Source organism: Phocoena sinus, chromosome 1 (assembly GCF_008692025.1).
Source record: "Phocoena sinus isolate mPhoSin1 chromosome 1, mPhoSin1.pri, whole genome shotgun sequence".
NCBI lineage: Eukaryota > Metazoa > Chordata > Mammalia > Artiodactyla > Phocoenidae > Phocoena > Phocoena sinus.
Genome location: NC_045763.1, coordinates 105878889 through 105904671, shown reverse-complemented (window position 1 = coordinate 105904671; position 25783 = coordinate 105878889).

Genomic DNA, 25783 nt, shown 5'->3' with positions numbered 1-25783 from the left:
AAGAACTTCCTGTAATCTTTATTATAGTGTAGGCCTGCTGACCACAAACTCTTTTAGAATATACTTGTCTGAGTATGTCTTTGTTCCACCTTAATTTTTTTTTTTTTTTTTTTTTGCGGTATGCGGGCCTCTCACTGTTGTGGCCTCTCCCGCTGCGGAGCACAGGCTCCGGACGCGCAGGCTGAGCGGCCATGGCTCACGGGCCCAGCCGCTCCGCGGCATGTGGGATCCTCCCGGACCGGGGCACAAACCCGTGTCCCCTGCATTGGCAGGCAGACTCTCAACCACTGCGCCACCAGGGAAGCCCCCACCTTAATTTTTGAAGAATTTTTTCACTGCTTATGGAATTCTGGGGTTTTAACCGTTTTAAAGATATCTTCTCACTCCCTTTTGGCTTTCATTGTTTCTTTTGAGAATGTAGCAGTAGTTCCTATTATTGTTCTCCTGTTTTTAAAGTGTTTTTTTTTGCAGGGAATGGATGCTTTTAGTATTTTCCTGTTGTTTTTTAGCAACTTAATTATGATGGGCCTACATGTGATATTCCTTGCATTTCTGCTGCTTGGGAAATATCAGATTTCTTAGACTTGTGAGCTTATAGTTCTCATGAAATTTGAAAAACATTCAGCCATTATCTACTTCAATATTCTTTGCTCCAAACTCTCCTCTCCTGTTCTCACCAGAATGACTAAAATTTTCAGTTGTAGAATAACTGAATATCTCTTTTATTAATGGTAAGAATGTAAATTGGTACAACCATGTTGGAAAACTGGTTTTCATTATCTACTAAAGTTGATACACATACCTAATTATACAAAAATTACATTCCTAGATATATACCCAAGACTGTGTCCATATATATACACCAAAAGACATATGAAGAGTGTAAAATCACAAATTTGGAAATAAATAACTGTAATATAATCAATTATTATATACAATCGTTACCATTACATCTAGCAATGAAAATAAACTATCTGCTACATGCAGTAACATAGACAAAGATCACAAACATGATGTCGAGCCAAAGATACCAAAGAGAAAAGAATTCATACAGTATGAGTTTATTTATATAAAATATTAAAATAGGCAAAACCAACCTATGATGTTAGAAATCAGGATAGCGGTTTTCCTTTGGCGAGGAGGACAGTGAATGACGCAGGCATGAGACAGCTTTCTGGGTGTGTTCATTTCGTGAAAATTCTTTGAGCTATACCTGTTTCTGTATATTCCTATATGTTTCTGTATGTATATTGCAATGCAATTTTCTATATGTATGTTACAGATCAATAGGAAGGTTAATAAAAAAAATCTAAAAATTAAAACTAACAAGTTAAAAAAGAAATGATTAATTTTTGCTAGTAAGCTTTGGAAATAAAAATCATACAATTTAAAACAGGTATTAAATTATTATAATGCATAGTTTGGGTTTTTCTTCACAAGTTTTTTTCATTTAGTCTGTTTTTCTTTTGTAATGTGGAAAAGAAACAAAGACAAATATTTGTTTTATTTAGGTACCAGATTCTAGAGTGATGAGACTCAATAAAACTTGCTCAACTTTATACTTTGTTTCCTCTCTGCATGTTCTGTAGTAAGCTTCTCCAATTCTCCAACTCCAGAACATTTTCTCTATTTTTTTTTTTTTTTTTTGCTGTACGTGGGCCTCTCACTGTTGTGGCCTCTCCTGTTGCGGAGCACAGGCTCCAGACACGCAGGCTCAGCAGCCATGGCTCACGGGCCTAGTCATTCCGCAGCATGTGGGATCTTCCCAGACCAGGGCACAAACCCGTGTCCCCTGCATTGGCAGGTGGGCTCTCAACCACTGCGCCACCAGGGAAGCCCAATTTTCTATTTTTTGAACACAGATGTAAGTAGAATTTTTTTATGCTGGGGAAAGATCCAGGCAGAAGCTCTTCAGATGGTTGGAATGCAGAAGCAAAGCTCTTTCTCTCCCTCCTCCTCACCCTCCCCCACCATATGTTTCAGAAGAGCCAAGGAGGAATTTGCTGTTGACTATGGAGAGAGGATCTGAAGGAAAGGGAGAGAAGTTTTACATTTGGTGAATCAAGTGTATGGATAATGAAGATCTTTGAGGGAGGGTAAACTAATGAATTTTGGACTTTTCAAGTATCCACTTTAAATCTGTGCTCAAAATTAATTCTTAAGTGTATTCAAACTATTTTATTCTGGATGATGTATGAATCACTTTAGAGAAAGCATAATAGAGAAAGTTTCTACATAAATTGGCAATTGATACAAAGAGGGCAGACATTTTTGTTCAAGAGAAAATAAAATTGAGAATGAGAGTGAAAGACTATTGCTTCTGGCCTTCTGAGCAGAAAAGAGAACTAGAAAAGAACATGCTCACACTTTCTCTCCCTGGGAGTTTCTCCTGGTTAGCTGAGAAGGAGGGAAAATGGACAGAGAAAGAAAACAAGAACACTAAGGAATCCCAGGGCTAAGCATGAAACGGTGCAGATGAGACACCTGTCACTAGTGATCCAAAAGCTAACTGCTCTTGAATAATTAAAAGGAATTTTGATCCAAACCCATCCAAGCTAATCTAAAGTTCCTAAGATACAACACACCACAGAAGAGCTGAGACAAGTATTTTACTCGTCTGTTGTTAGAGGTTTGGAATACCAGTTAATTTATTCCCTCAGCCCTTAAATCAGTTGATAATAAACATAAAACACATGATGATCTAAGTATCAGCTCTAAAACTGGAAGTCAGTGCCCAATAACTCCTACAGGACAGGGTTCCCAGGTAACCCTCGCTTGGAAAACAAAGGTGGGTCCTCAGGACCAAGTAGCTTCCTGCTACTTCCCCAGTTTAGACTTTGGGACTTATCTTGGCACGTGTGAGTCCATTTCTCCAGAAGATTGTAGACCTGTGTTACAAACTCAGTCACAAGAAGAATTCAGATTGAGAGAGAGCTCAGGCCTCCAGGCAAATGTCTAATGGGTGCTTAAGCAAGGAGACTGAAGAGAGGCCACCTCCCTTCTTGTCTGCTGAGTTCTCTGGGAAGCAGTCAGTGAGCTGAGCTAGGAGTAAAGAAGGTTTATGGGGAAGTAACACTTATGAAAGTAAAAGAAGGAGGCAGCATTGGGTGAGGAAATTGTCAGACGGCAATACAAACCTGACAAAAGTCTCTGCCAGCCCAACAGAGAGACCTAGAGCAAAGATTGACCATTAGAGAAGTGCCACTTTGGACAGAAAAGGCTAAGCCCTTGTACTACGAACTTGTTCGGTCATTGTCTGGGTGACTATTTTGTCCTTCGCTCAAGACATAGGCAGATCCTAAAGAAGTTAAGAGCTGGAAGCTATCAGCTACCATACTCCTGGAAGCTGGTGGTACTTTCTCCAAGGAGGATCTGGGCAGCTTATCTCCATGTCTGCTACAATGCACACCCTGTGCCATCCAGCTCCACTTCTCTACACATACATGGGGAGCAGCAGCTCCCTCAGGGCTCTGAGAGGAAACTCAGAAGAGAGAGGTCAGCAGAACAAACTAAAGTCCCCATTGCTGCAGTTAGTCTTGGGGCTGCAACTAGCACTTGTTTCCCTCTTTCACTCTCCATTCAAATTCCCCTTACTCTCAACTGCCACCTCTGCTTCCTTGGTGGCATGACCAAATCCTTCATTCTGAGGGGTCTGAGCCTCTGGTAACCATATCTTCCTCAGACTGCATTACTGCACTCGTCTAATCACAGTTGCAGTTGAGCATAGGAGTACCAGAAGGCACCCAACTGGGTCACCTGAGCTTCACACATATTTCATTCCTCCCTGTCCCCATTGTGTAGCAACAGCCCTACTTTCTCTTGCTGATTGGGACCAATTATCCCTAACAAGATGGTGATTCCTCTTCTTGCTTCCTGGTCTCTGAACACAAGGATCCCAAAGCATACACATAGCAGCTGTAGTTTGAACCTCATTTGGAGACCAAAACATTTGGTCCTGCAGAGCCCAGGGTTACAGGGGTAGGAAGCACAAGGTGGCTTATTAGGTGATGGTAAGTGATTCATAGACCCATGTGTACTTCCTACTGGAGGAAAAGCACCATACAAAAGACTCTGATTTGATGCGTATTCTGCATTGTGAAGAATGGTACCCCATCTCTCAGGGTATTAGGTCTGACCTGGCCATCAGCAACATCTTTAGTAGGCCATTCCACTGCTCCGTCAGCCTGGCAGTTTCTAGGTGGTGCAGTATGTGAAAAGACCTGTAGAACTGCGGTCACAGGCCCATATCAACCCCTCCTTCAGTGGAAGGTGTATTCCTTGGTCAGATGGGATATTGTGTGGGGACCAGGTATTGTATAAGTCCCACATAGTGGTATTGGTTGAGCGAACCAAACTCAGACCTAGAATAGATGTCTATTCCTGCTGGCCCTTTTAGGACAGAAGGAACCTGATTTTTCTCTGCTGAATTTGATGGTCTTTTTCCTGGCCTACTACTTGAAACTGTCTATTATTTTAGTGCCAGCCTGTCTTGAAGTGGCTGGTTGGTCTCTTCAAGATATAGGGACATTTTGAGGTCTCAGTATTGGTCTATGTTGCTGGCAAGGTGGGAGTTTAGAGGCAGATATAACTAAATGGGCCTTGTAAGTGGGTGTTCACATTGACTCAAGTGTTGCCTTCATCTTTGCTACCGTGGACACTTGGTTTGTGTGCTCATCATGCCAGCACTAGGGAGGCAGCTAGCAAAATCTGTCTAATATTAGCTGGCCAAATAGTTTTGTCTACTTCATTATTTAGAGCCTCTTCCATTATGGAAGCTCTCTGGTGGGTGTTAACACACGATGCAATGATCTTCGCACTCGTGTTCACGCCCACATTTCCATCCATATGCCTCTACCTCAAGCCTCCTTGTTTTGATGTTCCGGTCTTTCTCCTTTCAGGTCCCAGAGCAGCTAGCTGACCAGGCCATTCACCACTGCTTATTAGTCCATACATATTCTAACTTAGGAACACTTTTCCTTCCACCAACTGCATCATCTATAGCTCAGTCTCTTGAGCAGATTTCCTTGCCACTGTCTCTCAAACCACCCCCAGGTGAAGCTGTAGTGCAGCCGTCATCGAGTTTTGTCTTTTACCCCTGTTTCAAGTCATCCATCCATTAACCAAGCTCAGGCTTTTTCCTCCTCCTCCTTCAGCCATAGGCGGGAGCTGAGAGGGGCACTGGTATACCCGTGGTAAGTAAAAAAGTGAAGGTCTGGGATTCTTGCTCATGTAGGTTGCTTGTGTTCTCTAGTCATTCTCAAGCTCAGTCTAGGACGCACCATCTCTATCTTAGGATCTATTGCTGCTGGGCTTGCCCAGTTTCTCTTTATTGAATTTGACAACCTTGATTCTGACCTCTGATTTGAAAAAGGCTATTATCTTGGTGTATACTTTTCTGGTTCTTCTTTGGTTTTTTGGCTTTTTTTCCTCTTGACTCCTTCATTGCCACCTATTCCTGTTCCCACACCTTAAATGCTGGTACTTCACAGGTATTTACCCTTGTCCCACCAGTCCCCTCATTCCTCACATCTGCTCTTAGTGGTTTCTCAGGGCTGGAGGTATTACATAAAACATGAGTTTGGAATAAAAGTGGACTTTAAGATTAAGCTATACTATTTAGTAGCTGTTTGAATTTATGTAGGAGATTGGACCCCTCTGAACCTGAATGTAACTATTTTATTGGTAATAATCATCTGGGTCAACATTTGCAAAGTGCTTCACATGAGGTTTGCCACAAAATAAGTACTCTTTGACGGCAACTATTCATTACAGCTATTTAACTACTATCATGTCTATAATCATAGCCTAGACCTTTGCTTTAAGTCTTAATATCCATTTGGATGTCTGGATGTCCCATAGACAGTCAATCTCAATGTGTCCGTGTTTGAACTCATCATCGTCCTACCTAAATATGCTACTTCTATATTCTCTCTTTTGGTCCTTCCACCATCCAGCCAATCATGAAACTAGTTAGAAATCTTAACCTCTATCTTCTCCATCATCCCAATCTAATCAATTATTTTTACTTTCTAAATATTTATCAAATCTCTTTGTTTCTCCGGAGAAGAAAAATACTGGTGGAGGTACAGTTTTAAACTTTCCCTCTAAAGGAAATTTAGGATCTTCTTAAAAAATATTTTTCTGGTTAACTCAGGTTATCAAGGAGAAAGTAGTGTTTTCTCTCCAGTCCCCACTCTGCTGGTCATGATATATACATATCATGAAAACATACACACACACACACACACACACACATAAGAAGACTTATATGATCTCACAGAGATTGAGAGATGGGCTCATATCATTATGTTCTCCTCTGTGTCCTTCACTGGTCTCTGATGTTAGTTGGTTGATCATGTCTTGAATCTGGGCCTCTTGTGCTGGCATTTTCTGAGGTGCAACTGGTTGAATCTAACTTTTAGAGCATGATGCTAGGCTCTGCAGTTCTGACCACAGCCTTGGATAATAAGGTTCCTCTCATGGTGGCCCACTCACTCATTCCACCCTCAGCCTCTTCTAATTTGGGGGATACCTCTGAAGGCCTAGGAATTGCAGCAGACTTCCCTACACTATGCTTAATTGTACAGGGCCCTTTGAAGCTGTCCTCTGGTTTACCCACTTGGACACCTTTCTCACACATTTCTGAGCCACTCTCTGGGCGCCATCATTTTTCTCTGTACTGTTATGCTAAATACAGCTCTTTGCAACAGGGCTTACAAAATACTCTCTGCCTGTACCCTGGGAAGTGTAAAAACTAAGCCATCCTCCCTCTGTCAAACTCTGAGATGTCCCCCCAAATTTATTTGAATGTTTTCCCCACAGTGTCCTCCATTATGGTTCAGCTATGCAGGGAGTGGTTTAACAAGTGAGAATTCTGACTCTTGCTTCTTCCTCTCTCTTCTCTTGCCAGCCTCTACTGGAAAAAATTTTCCTTCCTCTTTATATTATTGATAATGGCAAAAATCAGCATTCCAGCTTCTAAGATTCATTTTTTTAACTATACAGGTAACTTCTGAAATTGAGAACTTCCTTGTTCTCAAAACCTGACTCTCAAGATTATACATTCCCCATGGCTAAGAATCAGCCTTGAGACTGAGAGCAGAAGGATGGCCTATTTCTATTTGCTTCTCTGCTTTAACAGTCTGCTTCTGGCTGGAAAAGGAATTAACCACATTCAATAAAGTGAAAAGATAAAAAGCACATTAATAATTGCAATATTGTGATTATAAGAATATTGTGATTTATAAGAATTTATGAGAAATACCAGATGACCAAAATATATTTCCCCTGTGTATTTGGTCTTCCTCCACAGTTTCAGGTTTCCAGCTCCCCAAATTCTTGGAATTTGCTAAACTTTGAAAGTGATAAAGATGTTTTGTTATGCTAATGAGGTGACTTTTGGAAAGCATCCAGGGACTGGGGCTGCTTGCCAGTGGAGCAAACCACTTGGTTAGAGAGTTAAAACTTTCAGTCCAATCAGCTGACCTCCAAGGAGAAAAGAGGGGCTACAGGTTGAATCAATCACCAGTGGCCAATGACTTAATCAATCATGCCTATGTAATGAAGCCTCCGTAAAAACGCAAAATGATAGGATCCAGAGAACTTCCAGGTTAGTGCACATGTGGAGATTTGAGAAGAGTGGCTCACCTGGAGAGGGCATGGAAGCTCTGCCCCCTTCCCCATACCTTGCCCTGTGCATCTCTTCCGTCTGGCTGTTTCTGAGTTATATCCTTTTATCATAAGTCATTAATCTAGTAAGTAAAATATTTTCTGAGTTCTGTGAGCCACTGTACCAAATTAATTGAACCCAAGGAGGAGGTCATGGGAACTTCTGATTTATAGCCAGTTGGTCGGAAGTATAGATCACAACTTGGACTTGCAATTGGCATCCTAAGTTGGAGGGGGTTGTTGGCACCTCCACTCTGTAGCCAGTTGATCAGAAGCACAGGTCACCACATGGGCTTGTGACTGGTATCTGAAGTTGGATGGGGGGGGATGGGGGGGTGAAGGGGGCCCACAGCGGACAGTCTTGTGTGACTGGACGTGTGGAATCTGGGTTATTATCTCTGGGTAGAGAGTGTCAGAATTGAGTTGAATTCTCAGACACTGTGCTGGTTTCTGAGAATTGCTTTTGGGTGTGAGCGGAACCCCCTCCCCAACATTGGAAATTGAGTCTCAGAACACCAAAAGAATAACATATTATCCCCCTTTGCTAGATATTTATTATTTTCCTCATATGATATATTCTTCATTCTTCTCTGCCCTGTAGTATGCCCCAGAAGAGTAACTTTATATTCTGCCGTGAGCTCCCTTGCCTTTTGTCTTCAGGTTGGGAGTCAGTCAGTGGGAGGCACAAGTAAGAAATCAGAGGTTGGAGGTGAATTAAGGCAAGGTTTTTTTTTTCCCATCTCCCCAACTACCTCTACCAAAGGCCACAGCTCCTGTCCAGCAGCCCTATTGCACAATCACAGCTTATTCTTACCATTCTAGTAACTTTTCCCTCCTTTTGTGTCTTCAGACCTAGGGATGGTGACATTCTGATCTCCTGCTACCTCTCCAGTGATAACACCATCCCTTGTTTGTTTCCCTTAACTTTTTAAAAATTAATCCCTTAATTAAAGTTTCTTCAGTTGTCCCATCAAGTATGCCATTTACTTTTCTTAGGACCATTACTGATAAACCCATTATATCTGTATGATTTTGTATCTGCATGACATACTTTTTGCAGTTAGATTAGAACTCCTTAAAGTCAGGGATTCTAATTATTAAAAGTATCTTTTATCCTTTTCCTCTACTACAAAACACAATACTCTGTATACAGGGATGAGCATGAAATGCTTTCTGAAATTCTTCATTTAACCATTGAGCTGTTATGTGCTGGATGTTGTTGTAGGTACTGTGGATACCATGATGAACAAGATGGAATGGTTCTTGTCCTTATGGAGTCTATACTCTCCTGACTCTAACAATTTCCCCATTGTAGGTTGCAATTTTTTTTTTTTTTTTTTTTTTGCGGTACGTGGGCCTCTCACTGTTGTGGCCTCCCGTTGTGGAGCATAGGCTGTGGACGTGCAGACTCAGCGGCCATGGCTCACGGGCCCAGCCACTCCACGGCATGTGGGATCCTCCCGGACTGGAGCACGAACCCGTGTCCCCTGCATCGGCAGGCGGACTCTCTACCACTGCGCCACCAGGGAAGCCCAGGTTGCAATTTTTAATGAACAAAGCAAGTAGTAGTTATTGACTATCCTGGTCACATCCCTTTCAAGCACATCTGTCCTACCCACATCCCAGGTGGCTAGGATAAGACAGAGCCATGTTTAAGCTGAAATTTGAGGACCCAAAAGCTGTGAATAAGCAGTGCAAGTATAATGAGAGATCAGAGTATAGAAATAAATAGGCATAGAAAGAAATATGGATGTCTTGATGAATTGTGAGACCGTTTTGTCTTAGTACTGATTAGATGGCCTATAAAGCCTTACTCTACTGCAGTTCCTCTTCTTAGCTTCTCAGGAGTTCTTTGTTGAAGTCTTACAAGAAAACTTTCTTTGCTTGGAACAGTTTGAACAGCTCCCAGTTCTTTAAAGCCAAATGAGGCTGGAGACGCATACTCCCATGGAAAGGAGGGAAAGGGAAGTAAAAGTGCTGTTAGGCTTGAGTTTGGTATTACTGCTGCTAATGGCATCACTAAAGCACATGGGGGAGCAAGCTGAACCAATGAACGGACTGCTTTGCTTTCCTTACTGTGTCCAGAATACCACACTGCTTCTCAAGCGGGGCTTTTAGGCAATCCTGCTTCATGGATCATAGCCCTACAGCTTGTTTTTCTTTCCCTGACCCTCATACTCCACACCCCCTCTCATCAGTAATTTTGTTTTTCTAGATGATGAGAAACTGCCAGATGGATCACTTGCTTTGCTTGATCCCTGGATCATTCGTACACCTGCTGCTCCTGCTGGTACTTGCCACTGGGATTCCACTGTCTAAGAGGACTGCCAAGGTACATTTGTCATAGCATGGCTCATTATCATACAAACTAAAGGCAGGTTTATGTCCCAAAACATAAGTATTGAAATTGCCTATAAGAGTCCTGTTAAGCTAAAAAACATCATTGGAAACTGTCTGCAACATCTCATTATTTAAAAAGAAAATTTATAAATTTTATAATAATCTACTGGTTGCCTTTTTTCCACAATTCTCCAGTCTCATGGCTGAGCAATCATTTTTGCAGTCTCAGTCTGGGTCCCTTTTCTGGAGCCAGCCTTGTCAAGGGTAGGGAGAGAGTAAGTGAGCTCAAGAAATTCAGCCCTACATAAACCTTGCATTTCCTGCTCTGACCTTACAGTTTAGTTCTAGCAACTAGACTCCTGCTTTGCTCTGAGAACCAGTGCCCACCACGTGCTACTGATCCAGGGGCAGGTAGTTAAGCACAGGACTCACTTCTGGCTTTGCTGCCATGTGCCCTTGGGGATGTTTGAGACATTGCTTATAATCCCTTTATATATATATTTTTAAAGACCTTTTGTCTCTGCACCCTTTGTCTCACTTGAGTCTAAGAATAGTCTCATTGAAATCAACTGTTTTACATTCAAAATCCATTTTCAGTGGACCTAGGACTTGAACAAAGCTCTCATTAACTCCAGAGTCAATGCTTTTAATTTTTAAGCAACATGTGTTTTCTGTTTTAACTTAAACCTATTCTGGAATGTGTGGAAATAAAGATTAATATAAAGAAGATCTAAATCACCCAATGATAAGCTTTTCTGACATTTCAGAATTTTTGATCTACATAGTTTTTTACATTGTTGATGTCATTCTATAATAGAACTTTGTAACCTGAAAATTTGCATTCAATGAATTTGGAAGGTTTTTTGGCTCTGTTTTGTTTTTTTTTTTACATTGTCACATGTTGATTTTGATCCTCACATTAAATTGGTCCCAAGACTGTGCAATAAAGAAAGGAAGGATGGAAGGAAGAAAGGAAGGGAAAGAGGAAGGGAGGGAAGGAGGCAGGCAGGCAGTAGAATCCCCCACATATAATAGAAAGGAAATATCAGGGCAGGATATTCCTGAGCCGGGTTTCTTGAGCCAGGCATTATAGACCAAAGTGAAATTTGTAGGTAGGCCCACAGAAAACAAAACATTACAGTGGTTCCCTAGGCCCACGTGGTTTAGAAACTGTCTAATTCCCTCCTTAAGCTATGTAAAATTCTAATACCTCTTTCACAGTAGTCAGTGCAGGGAAAGAGCTGTAGTACAACCCCAGTGGCTACTCTGAGACAGTATGTAGTATGGTGCATGAAACAACTAAATAAAGCAAAGCACTTCTCCTGAGCAAGCACGCTCATGATAGGGAAGCCTACACCCAAGAACAATAGCACTGTTCTTTTTCATCAGCCTCACCTATGTGCAGCGCCAACCTAAAAGTTCGGTGAGAAGAGGAGCCACCTTTGTGGTTTGATTGGAAGGGTCCTCAAACTGCCGCTGATCCCAAGGCTAAAAGTCCCCACATCCTTTGTCCCAGAATTCCCACTCTTTGTCATTCTTTTGGATTAAATATTAAATAACTTTGTCATAATACAAATATATCATTTGAGTAAACCCTTACTCACTTTGAGCTACCAGTTTGGATTAATGCTTAATGCATGATGAAGATCTAATTCATCACAACAGGGCAAGTCTCTTAGCTCTAAGACCAGGGTCTGGGCACCAGAAGTGGAAGAAGAGATGGAAGGGACCAGAGTGTGAGTACTGCTGGGAGGCTCTGCTGAGAAGCCTGGGTGCCACGTACACACTGGGTACCCGGGAGAGCTGGAAGAGCATGGGGAGCACTGACACTGAGAACAGCCTTCACCATTGTGAATCGGGAGAAATAAAGACATAGCTCGTGGACCTGTGAAGAGCTAAGCTGTTCCATGCTTAGAAAAACTAATTTAGTAAATATGCATTCTCCACATCATAACAGTTCCACCTGCGGGTGAAATGGAGAGCTTTCACTGGGAGCAGTAGAAGGTGCAGCAATGGCCCAGGGCCCAGGCTACTGGGCAGAGGCCCTTTCTGTTGGGAGAAAGAGTCGCATTCCCCTGTCATTTGTGACAGCTTCAGGACCCACAGGCTGCTTGCAATGTGCAAACTGCATAATTCAGCATGAAGGTTGCCAACAATTTTTGGCCTGTGCTTTTTAACTGGTTTTCATTTAGCAACGATTTCCACTTTTCTAGGACACTTGGTGTTTTGATGATGAAAAATTAGGTGACCTTTAGTCAACTTGGCAAAAGAGAGGGTGGGTGACAGCAGTCCAGAATAGTAATTACAGGGCTTACTATTCCCATTAAAAATCCCAGAGCAGCCATCAGCAGTTCATTCTCACGTAGTTTGAAAGAGAGAACGTTTTGTTCTTAAGAAATGACAGTCCATACTCATCAAGTCATTAAGCTATACAACCATTTGTGAATTTGGAAACAAGGCTTCTGATGTTGACAAAGGGAGCAGCATTGCCCACTGAGTGAATTGAGGACAACAACTGGGGTTTAATCCCCACACGTGTGCTACACAGCTTCCACCACAATTTTTCACAGGATATATGAATATCAGGTACAACTGCCATGTAATCAAGTATACGAATAAACAGTAAATTGACTCACCATAGCTCATTACATCTATGACAAAACCATAACCTTCTTAGGACAGACAGTGCTACCCAAGCCTGCTACCCATCACACTTCTAACAGAAAATGTGTACCAGCCTTTTGGGGAAGTGGCCTCCCAGGATTTATAAGGATTTATTCATTGACCTAGCAGAAGTTTCCACCGGACAACAGAATTTTCACAGGCTGAAAATGTGGCTGCTCTACCCTTGCAATGGACCTTCCAGCCCAAAGCAATGACCAAGACAGGGTACCCCCCAGTCTATGGTATGGGCCTGATCTGGATCCAGGAGGAAATGTTCAGCCATTTTTCAGCATTTGTTCCTCCCGACTCCAATGAGGACATGGTCCCCCACCCTTTGCATTTGATGTAGCAGATGTACAACGGCTGTAAAGGCCGGTTCTCAGCTCAAGTGAGAATGTGGGGGCCACCAGAAAGGACAGCACAGCTTTTGCTCCCTTACACACATCTGCCAGAAATGGACTTTTTAGCACTTGGCATTTTCTGTTCTCTACATTCTATATGTGTAATTCCGACTCAGACCTCTTTGCCCTATACTTTGGTCCATTCTCTTGGCAGTTTCACTTTAAAGAAAAACACAAAGCAGAGGCTTTAAGTTTATTTTACAACGTTTATTTATAATCTAGTATTCTCAAATGCTTTGAAAAGATGTATGAAGTTTTTTGATCACGTGATGAAGCAAGTATTACTAAATGACTGTGCATCTATCAAGTCCCATATTCTTAGCAGATAGCGTAGACTTGAACCATATAGTAGCATTCAGAAAATTATTTTAATGAACGCATCATTAACATGACCTAGATATAAGGTGGTGAACTAAAATTAGCTTGAGTGTGTAGGAGGCTATGCTACTGTGACAGTTACTGGCAGAAAACAAATACTTCTGGTTCTCCCTTTGAACACATAGAAGATCTTAACTAGTAAAATACGAGTAGAATGATGTTACTTCTGGGGAGGGTTTTTAAGAGCTGGGTGCAGTATTCCATCTCCCATGGGTGAAAGCAATACTCCAGAGAGAAGTTGTTCCATCATTCTTGAACTGATGCAGAGAGCTCTAGCCAACACGTGACAGATGTGTTGTCAGAAAGAGAAATAAACCTTTGTCATTTTAAGTCATTGGGATTTTGGAGTTGTCACTGAAGTATAATCTATCTTGTCCCGACTGATATAGCTACTTAAATTCTATTTTGTGGGTGTGAGTATAGAACAGATGAGAGAAAGAGGTAGAGCTTCTGGGTTTGGATTTTTGTTGGAATCTTAAAGACAGTGTACTTTCAATAAAGGACACATGGTGGTCTACCCACCCCCTTGTTGGCTCAGCAGCCAACTGAGAGAGTCTCTTAAGCTAAGCTGGCTGTGGCAGGGACAGAGGAGAAGTGATTTAGCAGGACTTATTATTTCCTGGTGTCATTGTTTTGGTCTGATACCAAGTCGCTACATGTGTGGCAGAGAAAGGACAATGTGTTGGATGGTACTAAATGTTGGATCACCCTAAATATATTTTATTATGAGAAAAGCACTATCACTTATAGCATCAAAAATACTTACTGAGAATTTTGTAAAAGAGAATGAAATGATTTTAATTGTTTTGTGGAAAGTGGTTAGTGCTAATTTTAAAGGTTCATATACCACAGAATAAAAGAGAAAATAGTAATTACTTAAAACTGGAGATAGCCTTGCTCATATTTTAGTGAGCATCTCTTTAAGCATCTCTCTATGCATATATACAAATAGGCACACATGTTTTATATAAATGGGAATATACTATTAAAGTCACATCCATTTAATTGAATCTAATATGCACAGTTCTAAGAACTGAGATGCAGGTATAAGCAACCCCTGTCCTAAAGCTTACTAAGTGTGAAGATAGATATTCAACAAGACTTTTCAAGAGAAGTTAGTGTTGTCGTATGGAAAGTCCAGGGTGCTATGCATATTGCAAGGAATTTAACTTAGCCTGAGGAGGAAGGAATGACTTCCTGAGGAAGTGATTTTTATAAAATGATTTTTATTTTACTGTACAGCATGTCAAATAACTCTACATTATCATTTTCAGTGGTGACATAATATTTCATTGTATGAAATTATGTATGTATTATAATTTATTTGCAAGACTTTATTAGTAGACATTCAGTTTGTCTTCTTTTTACTCTCTTATATACAGTGCTACAATGGAAGTTCTTTTGTATGCATTTTTTTTTGCCCTTACTTACATTTCTTTAGGATAAAGAAAGAGAAATGAGATCATTGGATCAGAAGTTATAAAGGTTTTATAGTTATGTTTTATATGTATGTACAACATTATATATGTATTATTATTAAGTTATATAAATATATACATTACACATGCATATAATTGTGTATACATATCATAGACATCAAATATAGATATTGCTATACTGCCTATAGAAGTGTACCAGTTTATATTCTCATTATCAATGCTTAGGAGTTACAAGTCCCCAAATCCTGGGAAACTCAAGAAATGTAAATTATTAAATCATTTTGTAAACTTTGCCAATATTATAGGTGGGAAAACTTCTGTTTTGTTTGCATTTCCTTAATCACCATGAGGCTAACATTGGATGTAGTGAACAGGATATAGGTTCCATAATTAGATATCTGTAAGCCAGAGGGTTGGAGATAACCTCACATAAATTCAGGAGCCTTCAGCATTAATAGAAGTTAATTTATGAAGTTTTTAGGGGTGCAATGGTAAGGGACATGCTGAGATATCCTCTTTATGGTAGAGTACAAATTACTGCATCTTGAACCCTCCATCACTAAGAAAGAGGCACAGTGTTTGGTAGTCCTCTTTCAAATTGGAATGTAGCATATATCATACTTAGGAATAATGTTTTAATCCATTTATCAGGTGACTCAGAAGGGTGTTAGTCTTGAGTACACCCCAGAACACGAAAGGCTCCATAACAGGTTTGCTTGCAGGTTGGGCCATATGACCCAGCAGAGACAACAGTGCTAGAGGTATTTAAGGTGGTTAGGGTACTGGGTTAAGGATGCTATGTGGAGCCTCCAGCAATTTGCACTAGGAGATATTCAGGGCAGACTCCTAGAATTCTAAAACAAATCATGTCCCTGCAACAGACATTATCCGTCATTTGATAAACAGGTATGGACCCTAGTAGAGACTGAGAGCCTGACCACAGGATAGCCAAGTGGCTATGTGACCCGAACTTTTTGCCATGGCCTACGTATTTTCAGATCTACCAAGTTAGTGAAGAGAAAGCAGCAGCAATCCATTGAACAAAGGAAACAGAACATCCAACACTGGGCCTGAGAGGGTCGAGCAGGTGCAAGTAAAGTGTATGAACAAATGGTTCAACACTCCCAGGGGCCCATGGACTCCTCTCCCTCAACTGTTGGGCCTGCATGGTGATGCAGATCTCTACAACCAATTGAAAAAGGAGGGAAAATCTCAGGCTCACAGATGACTTAGCATAATACCAAAAATGAACTACTTTCACACTACAGCTGCACTCTGGGAAGTCTCTCAAAAATAGTGGTGAAGAGAAATCCCCCAGTGTGCAAAACTTCAAGGTCTATTTTGGTGGTTTAATTTGTGTGGAAGGAGAAGTGGCCTGAGATAGAGCCTTTATGGATTCTTGAGGTGTGACAAGGTGTTTCTGTGGTTGGTCCAGAGTCTGGAAGGAGCAAAATATTTAAAATGTATGACAAAGAACTCTGGGGAAGAGGCATGTGATTGGGCTTTTGGGAGTAGACATAGGAGGCAGTAGTTCTCCTAGGATAAGTCCTCAAGGTTTGTGGAGCTAAAGAAGAGAATATCTGCTCTCAGCAGCCTTTCTCAACAATGAGGCTTTTGGCACTGACCTGAATTTTCCTGTTGACTCAGGAGTGACTGATTGAGAAGGGATGCGGCAGGCATTCTCTCAAAGCAGCACTGCAGAGAGGAAAGAAGAGATTTGAAGTATTCCCCAGTGCTCATTTTGCCTCTTCCCAGGGCTTCTGCCACCAGGGCACTCTCCCCAGGGATTTCTTTCTAACCATCTTAAGTTAGTTCCTAAAATCCACCTCTCTCGTGGTTTCTGTGATTTCTATAGGATCGATTTAGAAATGAAGAACAGAGCTTTTTCTAGTTCACTATCTACCTGAATCACTGCTTTCAGCTTCCTCAACAATGGGATAGGGGTGAAACAAAGTGCATAGAAAAAAAGAAATGTTGGCGCAAACAGAGAAAACAAAGGAAGCTAGGAGGGCTATGGGGAAAAGAAAAGGATGCTGAAAGAAGAGAAAAACTACGTATAGTTCCAGGACTTTTCATATATTTGTGGTTCAAGTTCAAGTCATTGCCTGACTTCGTTGGAACAAATTAGTTCCGTTTTCCCAAACCCAGTCTCCATGGTCATATGAATGACAAGTAATCACCAGATCATTTCTTCCACAACCACTGGGGCATTCATCTTGAAATCCTAGGCTAGACTCAGAAATGTGTGAAATAGTGGGGGAGGGGAGGTTCTCTGCACAATTTCAAGGTCTGAGATTTCCCAGAAGGTACAGTAAATATACTCTTTCTATTATTCCCATGACTTGAAACTGATATTTTTAGTTTTTTTTTTTTTTTGATAAAGTAGAGCCCTGGTTGTTGTCATAACATTAGATATCTCAAATATTTTGCTTTTCTCTTTTTCCTTCCCTATATTTAGTCATGGGAGGCTCACACCAGGCAAGTATTTTGATTTCACTGTCAGTGTGTAGGATTTCACTGTTGTCATTACTGTATTTATCACATTCCTCCCGGTTATGGGCCATTAGCATTCCACCAAAAAATATAAATTCTGAAATGCAAGGTAATTCAGTGGGCTAGATATCCTACAAGGCCCTATCCCCATCCCAGCACACATGGGAGGCCTTTCCCATCTGGCCATATCTAGCAGCTGAAATTCACCCCTGGGGCTTCCCACTCCTGTCAATCACTGCATCCTGCTGTGAACACCATGCAGCCATTCCTCTCACACTGGCTCTTAGACTGGCAGGACAAGTAACCACATGGGCTCATGTCCACACTGCTAAGGCCCATGACATTCCTGGAGATAGCAATGAATCAATGCACGTCACCACTACAGCATCTCTGTTCTGCCCAGAGTCCTTCGTCCCAGAGGGTTCCCAAATATTTTGCAAGCTGATACTTTGTCCAAACTGTGCATAAGCCTCTTGCTTCATCCACCACTGGAACCCGTGCACAGCACCATGGTGGTGGAATGCAGCAGCTGTTCTGCAGCCACACCACAATCCCGTGGACCTCAGTTTGGGACAGGAAGCCAAGAGGAATACCATATCCAATTGAAAGGACAGGAGGGAATTTCAGGAGGTAAAATTCACTAAGCCAAGCTTGGAAGCTGGCCAGGACACCTGGCTAACACCCTTCCTCTTCCCAGAAAGCATGGGTCCTTGTGACCACCAACAGCCTGACACTAAGCTCCACTGGCGCCCAGACACCAAGAAACGTCCTCCTGAGACTAACACTAAACTCTACATAACATGAGGGAGTAGCAGTAAAATATTGTAAAAACTAAGGGCCACTCATCTCACACCTGCTGAGTTTAGCTAATGTCACCTTAGAAGGAACAGAAACATCACTGAGGTACAGTGAAAGTATGAAAAATGACCATTGTGTCTAGTCTTACTGCCTTCATGACATTAGAGAGACACCCCAAAATAAGGAGGTATCCAGTGTTTGGAGCCGAGGATATGGATCATAGCCAGAAAAGTGGTTTGGGGCCATAATGTCAACTTTGAAGACTCTGTTTAAGTGAGGTATAAGTAATTCACCTAGCCAGTGATTTTACCCCAGAGCAATGAGATAAGTCTTTACAGGTTATCTGTTTTAAGAAGCATTTAGGGACTTCCCTGGTGGCGCAGTGGTTAAGAATCCGCCTGCCATTGCAGGGGACACGGGTTCGAGCCCTAGTCCAGGAAGATCCCACATGCTGCGGAGCCACTAAGCCCGTGCACCGCCACTACTGAGCCTGCGCTCTAGAGCCTGTAAGCCACAACTACTGAGCCCGCATGCTGCAACTATTGAAGCCCATGCGCCTAGAGCCAGCGCTCTGGAACAAGAGAAGCCACCGCAATGAGAAGCACGTGCACTGCAATGAAGAGTAGCCCCCGCTTGCTGCAACTATAGAAAGCCCACGCGCAGCAACAAAGACCCAATGCAGCCAAAACTAAATAATTTTTAAAAAGAAGCACTTAATTAAACAACAGTAAAATCACTAAACAACAACTGTTCCTCCTCACCACCACCACCACCACCACCACCACCGCCACTACTACTATAATAATAATGATGATGATGATAATACTTAACAATATTACCATGTGTGAGGTTCTTTATCAAACACTTCACATGAATTCTCATGTAGTTCTCCCATTAATTCTGTAAGATAAGTACTGTCATTATCCCCATTTTACACATGAGTAAACTGAAGATCAAAGAAGTTAAGTAATTTGTCCCGGATCACACAGACAGTAAGTGGTGGCATCAGGATATGACCTCAGACAGTCCAGCCACTATGCATGCTGTCACTATACCCTGTACTGTCCTCCTCTCACCAACCTATATTGATTTTTAAAAAAAGAGCCAGGAGACATCACAAGAGTCATACACTCTGTGGCCCCAGAGAGGCATCATATACAGAATGCAAAAGATAAAACCAATTTTAATTGAGAACCTATAGGGTCACTTATTCCTTCCACAAGCATTTGTTGAATGTCCACAAAGTACCTGATGCTGTGCTAGAGATAATAGGGAATAAGATAGACAAGGCTTTGGGTTTGTTAGCACTTACAGGTTAGAGGACATCCATAATATTCCCCACATCCTTCAGCAACTTTCTTCTGAGGTGCTTTTGATGCAAACTTACAGTAATACCTAAAAAGCAACTTCTAGAATGGAGTTTACAACTCTGTTTTGAATTGTCTACTCAGTTATTTACTTGGGAACCATAGTTACTTTTATCAAAATCAAATCTCTTTTTAATGTACCTATATATAATACCTAAAATAACCTTTCTTTGAGGGAAATAAAAAGTAACATGAGAAAGTACTTGAAGAGCATTTACTGACTTAAATGGGAACACTATAATTTATATAGAAGTGTACATAATTTGCATGATGGGTTTATTACCTCTTCCAAATGACATTTACCTTTGTGATGATTAATTTTATATGTCAGCTTGGCTGTGCCATGGTACCCAGATATTTGGTCAAACATTGTTCTAGATGTCTGTGAAAGTATTTTTAGATTATATTAACATTTAAGTCAGTAGCCTTTGAATAAAGTGATTGCCCTCTATAATATGGGAAGGCCTCATTCAATTGGTTGGAAGCCTTCATAGAAAAAGACTGAACTCCCCCAAGGAAGAAGGAAGTTTGCCAGCACACTGCCTATGGACTTGAACTACATTATTAACTTTTCCCTGGGTCTTCAGTCTGCTGGCCTACCTTGTGTGTTTTAGACTTGCCAGCCTCTACAATGATGTAAGCCAGTTTCTTAAATCTCTTTGTCTCTCTCTCTATATATCTCTGTCTCTGCCTTTCTGTCTCCAGCTATTATCTCTGTCTCTCTCCCTGTCTCTCTCTCTCTCTACACACACACACACACACACACACACACAACTACCGGTTATGTTTCTCTGGAGAGGCCTAACTCAGACACATTTTAGCAGCTAGTAACTGTCCTCCTCCCTTCCATCTCTCCCCCAAAAAGACTTTGTGTGAGAATTTCAGGCAGCAGAGCAAGCTAAACAAGGACACATCTTCAATTAAGAGGCCTTACTGAATGACTATTAAATGATTTAATTTAGGTTACTGCATAATTTTGTCAGATCAGCCTTGAAGTACTCTGAGGCTAGGTAGAAGGCAGAAGGCAGTGTGCGAAACAACTGAGAGACCACTAGTTTAAGCAAGTGCCAAGGTGAATGGAAATATTCAGTCCTATTTCCAGGCTGCAAGAGTATGAGGCAGGTCCAAATATCAGTGAGCAGCTGGACTGTAGATTTGGGAGATGGGGAATGGGTTGGATATCAGGCTATAATGTGAACTTTGAAGGTACCATGAGGTGAAGCAGGCTGGAAGAAGTGTCAAGTCTAGGCCAAGAGCTGGCTTTGCCAGGTGAACTGGGAAGGCCTCAGTCTCTGGGTTCATGAAGACAAGACCTTCTTCTACTGGCTTCTTTTATTGCTAGCCAGTGGTTCTTAAACTGAATCATAACTAGAGCCACCACACTTTAGCAGCTGTGTGGACAACTGACCTTAAGGAAAGAAGAGTGAGAGCTAAAAGATGATTTAGGAGTTACTGCAGTCATCTAGATAGGAAGTGATGGTGGCTTGGAACCGGGTTATAGTGTTTGAGATGGTGAGAGGTGGACGGAGTCAGGAACTATCTGGAAAGTAAAGCAGTCAGACTTGTTGATGGATTAGAAATGGAGTGTGAGGGGAAAATGGGAATTAAGTATGACTCCTGGGTTCAGGTTCTGAGTGGGTAAATGATGCTATTTATTGAGATGGGGAGCACCGGGGGAGAAACAGGTTTGAAGGAAAACACGAAAATGCTGTTTTGAACATGTCATTTTGAAATACCCATTAGAAGTGAAAATATCAAACAGCAAATGTATACTTGTTTGAGCTCAGGAAAGAGGTCAAGGCTGGAGGTATATGAAATTAGAAATCCTTAGTTTACAGTTGTCAATCAAATTAGTGGGATCGGACATTATCACCTAAGGTTCTCAACATGAGCTGCACATTAAAATGCTCTGAAGATGTTTGAAGAACTGTTGTTGCCCTGGGGCCCATCCGGAGTCAAGAAATCAGAATCTCAGATCTAAAGCACTATTTCCATTATGTGTTATTTAAGTTCTCCCTGTGATTCTAATTAGCAGCCATGGTTAAGGACCACCGAATAAGCATAGAAAAGAAAGGCAGTAGGTCCAAATATGTTTGAAACAAGGGGGACAGCCTTGTAAGAATTAGGGTAGAGATTCTCAAAGTGAAAATTTGAAGTTTTGTTTATGATTATTCAAAGACACTAACAAACTCAGATAATATTTAAGAAATGGAAAGTACTTTCTTCCTAGACTTTTCTGTGCACTCTTTTACATCACCGTTCTCCAACGCCTGTTTCTCCCATGGCTCTGCCCTCTACCCTCTTCTATTCACACTCTACAGACAATCCCTGGCATGGGCATCCACCTTGTTTTAGCCTGGTTTTTCACCACCTTCTCCAGATACACATTTTCAGCCTCAGACATAGCGAGTTACTTGTAGTCCTCCAGCGATGCCCTGCCTCTGGCACATCTCTTAAGCCTTGTCAAGTAGTTTCCTCTGCCAGAATGGCCTCCTACCTTTCTACCTCTAGCCAAGCTCTGTTCAGGCTTCATGATCGGCTCCTGTATGGAGCATTCTGGACTCTTCCAAGGGCCTCCTTCTCCTAACTTGCCATCATACATTTTAATGATCTCCATCAAATAATTACCCTTTATCATGTATATCATTACTTTATCTATTATTTTTCTCTTAAAGAGGGCCTCCAAATTAAATAAGCTTCAGTCCCCACAAAACCTGACAGGGGCCATATCTTTTTCATCTTCATACCTAAATAAGCTAGCATGGTGTCTTGTACATATTAGATGCTTAATACATATTTGTTGAGTGTTAAATGAATTTCATTTTATTGGAAGAGATAACTCAGTATGGCCTAGTAAAAACATGGGCTTTGGAACTAGAGAAATATGATTTTGGGTCAGGGCTCTGCCACTCCCTAACTATGTGATTTTGAGAACTAATGTTAGCCTTACTTATAAAATGAGGCTAACAATAGTACTTAACTCATAGACATACTCTTGGCAATACTCTTAGCATTCTGAGCTACATATTTAAGACTCCATAAATATTAGAATTTATTTATATTGTAAAAGGATCAACCAAATAACTAAATATTTTATATCAAATGTCTAGATTTGTAAGGTGGCTTTAATTATCATAATACAATATTTCTAATTAAAAGTGAGAGTGCTTTGTTTTTTCACCTTTGTACATGTTGTTTAGAAAGTACTCACATAGTAGGGCTGTGGATTTCTCGGTGTTTTATGACAATTAATCCCAAGGATAGAACTTTGCCTTTTCTTTAACATGAAAATTTAATAAATACTAACTGGTGATAGTGGTATACTTAGAAATTAATAGAAAATTATGGGTAAAAACTCAATCCATAGAGGCCTTTTCCTATATGAATCAAGCCATGCTCTGTGTCTCAAATGGGTAACTGTATTTAGTAGCAATTAGAATTTGTTCTGTCATTAACTGAGTTTGTTCCATTTCTACCACAAATAATATTTCAGTGAAATACATGTTCAAAGAAATTACTTTCCCTACAGCTAGCAGCTTTACTTGACTAACACGTACAGAACTGATAATCGGCTACCTAAGCCTCCAAAGACAGACTTCATAGAGGAACTGAGTAGAACAGAGCTTCCAACCACTTCTAGTTATGAGTTACAGGTGTGCTGACACTTAATTATCATTTTCTATGTGTGTCTTGATATGAAGAGCAGTGAGAAGTGCTTGTGTAGATAGAGGCCTAATCTACCATGAGTTAGTGGCTAGTTTTCACAGTTCTGTCCAGTCTGTTTTGGCCCCTTGGAGTTCCTGCTGCCAAGCTGTGTGTGAATGGTTGACCTCAATGGGAATCTGGCTTTTTTAGCTTCTGAACTAGTCCTATTTATCTCTATGTGGCCAGCTCTGTCTCTTGCATTCCTGCTTTCATCTTCTAGATCCATTCATTGCTATCAAACCAGTTTTTCTTGAATGCTGCATCTTTAAATATTGAGCTCTTGGTACCCCATCCCTGGCTGAATTACACAATTTAGACATCCTGTATTTGTCCTGCAAGAAATAACTTGGGTCATAGTTAGTCTTCAAGGAAGAATCCAAGAAACTTTCCTTCTCACATCATTCATCCATTTTTTTGTCGTACCAGAAATCAGAACAATGAAGAATCTTATTTTAGGATTCACTCCATGTATATGATTTCCTTACATTCCCCATATGTCCAGTAATTTATTCCACAAGCATATTTTGAATCATCATGTGTCAAGGTCAGGCACTGTGTAAGACTCTTAGTACAAAAATGAATAACATCATGTTCCTGCCCTGAGAAATGTTTAAATTACTGAAGATATAGACATGTACACACACACACACATATATATATACATATAAATATACATATATATATACACACACACACATTATATATATTATATATATATATATATATATATATATACACACACACATATTAAAAACACTATGTTGCAATGGAAAGATAGACACTTGAGTAACTGATGCTAATTATTTCCCTCAAGGTCTTCATAAGCTAAGGGTGTCTTTATTTTTTTTATAAATTTATTTGGCTGTGCTGGGTCTTCGTTGCTGCATGCAATGAAATGTGAGAAAGCCCACACTTTCTCTAGTTGCGGCGAGTGAGGGCTGCTCTTTGTTGCAGTGCTCAGGCTTCTCATTGCGGTGGTTTCTCTTGTTGTGGAGCACAGGCCCTAGGTGCACAGGCTTCAGTAGTTGTGGCACATGGGCCCAGTAGTTGTGGCCTGCAGGCTCTAGAGCGCAGGCTCAGTAGTTGTGGCGCACGGGCTTAGTTGCTCTGTTGCATGTAGGATCTTCCCAGACCAGGGATCAAACCTGTGTCCCCTGCATTGGCAGGTGGATTCTTAACCACTGCACCACCAGGGAAGTCTCTCTTCTATTACCTTCTTAAACCAATTTCCTAAATTACAGCCTCTGTTAGATACTGCTGGAGCGGTGTCTGCTTTTCTGACTGGACAATAGGAGAATTAACACGAGAGAGTATCAGTACAAAGGAGAATGTACAAGAATTAATGACCATGGATTTGGAGGTAAAGGAGATGGTGGTAATGAGGACAGCTCTGACACTTTGAAGTTGTGAGACTAAGAAAAATAATACCAGCAAATACTCACTCACTGAGAGTTAAAATGTGCCAGGAACCATTCTAAATGCTTTACATATAGTAACTCATTTAATCCTTACAACAACTCTATGAGGTAGAAACTTAATGTTAGATAAGTTACAGATCAGAAGAACCAAGGCCTAGAGAGTTTAAGTAATTTATCCACAGTCACAAATTTATAGATGACAGAGAGCTTAGCAGCCAATAACCTAGAGAGTGGATGGAGGAGAAGGATGAGACAATGAGCTCGTATCTGGGCATGTGGTGTACAAGGTACGTGCCAAACATCCAAGTCTAGGTGTTCTGTAGTTGTAAATATAGTCTGTATTTTAAGAGACAGATTAAAGCTGGAGGTGTATGCCATTGTTGTATAACTATATGTTGAAGCTATAGAATGTCAGGTGGAAAGAAATGGAAAAAAAAGAAAAGGTTTAAAACTTTAGAAGTGAATGTTATTGTATAAATGAGGTAGATGAATTGGCCCATTCTCTCGAATACAGAGTCAGTAACGTGCTTCCCAAATTACCATGCTACGCTGCTATGATATAATCCCCAAATTTCCCTGTTGCACCACTAACTTGTCACCATTTAATAAATTAGAATGGGAGTTTCTTGGCAGCACTGACTGTATATATTTCAAATAGTCAATCAAACAACAAGTATTTACTAAGCTCTTGGTAAATGGCTAGCTATATATTAGGTCCTGTATGGGGATTTAAGAGAAACCCAAGATACTCTCTCTTCCCTGAAGTACTTCACACAAACAGATTTGTCAAATATTCTGTATGTCTATCCTATGACTTCATTGGAAGCACTACACACACTGAGAAACTTGGTCAATATTCAGAGAACAAGTTTTTAATGACAAGGGGGTGACTGGAAATTCTTTCACATTTAAAAACATCTCAGTTTGACAATTTAGGGCACTTTAAAGATGTCTAAAGTTTCCCATACAGTTCTTATGGAACTTCTTTGTTGCAAAAGGATGTAAGTCATAAGATGAGGTCATACATTTAATTTCTTTTGAGGATTCCCCACATTAAGCCTATGGGATAAATCCTAAGAATACAAAAAGGGGTAAATCTTAGTCCCCTGAAA